Source organism: Notothenia rossii (genome assembly GCF_949606895.1).
Source record: "Notothenia rossii genome assembly, chromosome: 2".
Lineage (NCBI taxonomy): Eukaryota > Metazoa > Chordata > Actinopteri > Perciformes > Nototheniidae > Notothenia > Notothenia rossii.
This window is the reverse complement of record NC_136904.1, coordinates 94,220,226-94,221,910: the sequence shown is the minus strand read 5'-3', so window position 1 is coordinate 94,221,910 and position 1,685 is coordinate 94,220,226.

Below are 1,685 nucleotides of genomic sequence, written 5' to 3'. Positions count from 1 at the left end.
AATCTGGAGAAGCACACGCTCTCCCTCTGAAGTGATATCTCTTCATGCAGATAGGTCACATTCAGTTTGAAGAGATATCTGATTCCCACTGGAAGGGACCTCCTCATTTCCTACAGAGACAAACGTCTCGTGGCTTACCTCTCTATCTGTATCTGTAAATTGGCGCGTTAGCAGATGAGTAACAACCAGCCATGCAGATGTAATCACCTGCAGTCTCATTACATCACATAACTGTAAGCTCTGGGGCTGAATCCGTGAGTCAGAGGACATGTGTACTTTTAGAAACGTGAAAAATGTCAAATATTGAACACAGGATTTGATCAAAATGCTCCCAGCTTCAGAGGAGCATCTGGTATTGATCAGTGAGGTTCAGTGTTCCCAGAGAAAGCCCAGAGGGAGGGGCACGGAGAGTTAAAGTGGAGTCAGTTCCTCGCTCTGATAAACCCGATTATTCCCTGCTGACCCGAACGCATCGTCTCGCGTCCTGCAGACCGATACACCCTGAACGCATCGTCTCACTTCCCCAAGACCGATGCACCCCGAACGCATCGTCTCACTTCCCCAAGACCGATGCACCCCGAACGCATCGTCTCGCGTCCTGCAGACAGATACACCCCGAACGCATCGTCTCGCGTCCTGCAGACCGATACACCCCGAACGCATCGTCTCGCGTCCTGCAGACCGATGCACCCCGAACGCATCGTCTCACTTCCCCAAGACCGATGCACCCCGAACGCATCGTCTCACGTCCTGCTGACCGATACACCCCGAACGCATCGTCTCACTTCCCCAAGACCGATGCACCCCGAACGCATCGTCTCGCGTCCTGCAGACCGATGCACCCCGAACGCATCGTCTCACTTCCCCAAGACCAATGCACCCCGAACGCATCGTCTCACTTCCTGCAGACCCTCAAACTGACCTCCATCTGTGCTGAACTCCTCTGTAGTGTGCAGGGTCTCCTCCTCCTCCTCCTCCTCCTCCTCCTCCTCCTCCTCCTGCTGCAGTTTGTGTTTCTGTGTATTTATCAGCTAAGCTCTTCCTGCACTGCCATCATGCCACTCCACTTTCTTTCTGTAACCTCGAGAGTAGGGAGGCTGGGGCGCTCACCTAAACGGTAAAATGACTGTAGTTGTTTCTTTACTTCTTCCTCCTCCTCATCTTCCTCCTCCTCATCTCCATGAGTTTCGAACACCTTGTGACTTGTACGTCATTTATTATATCTTGTAAATAACCTGCTGATGTTCTCTCTCTGTAACATATTTATGCTCCCTGCAAAGGAGCACGACAAAAAGCAAGATGAATAAAAACGGAGAACATCAAGGAAGTGTTTGTTTCTTCTTTTGTGTCGTCGGCTAACCCTGTTACTAGAAACCCTTATTCCCTCTTTAGAGACGAGCGAGACCGACGCAGACCTGCGCAATGCGACCGCCATCTTGCTCGTGCGTTGCATGATGGGTAATCATTTTGTCCGACTTGCTCTGGAGGCTCGCTCACATGAGACGTTGAAATCTCGCGGGACAAAGAAGCCCGCAGCCTTGAGAGCGAGGCGGAGCAGTTCCTCTCCACGGGCTGCGGAGGAGAAATGCTTGATGGGAAACGACTCGCTGGTATCTCCAGCTGAGCGCTCATTGGTGGGTTTTACCACCTGCTGCTGATGAAGCTCTCCAATTGGCTCGGCAAAA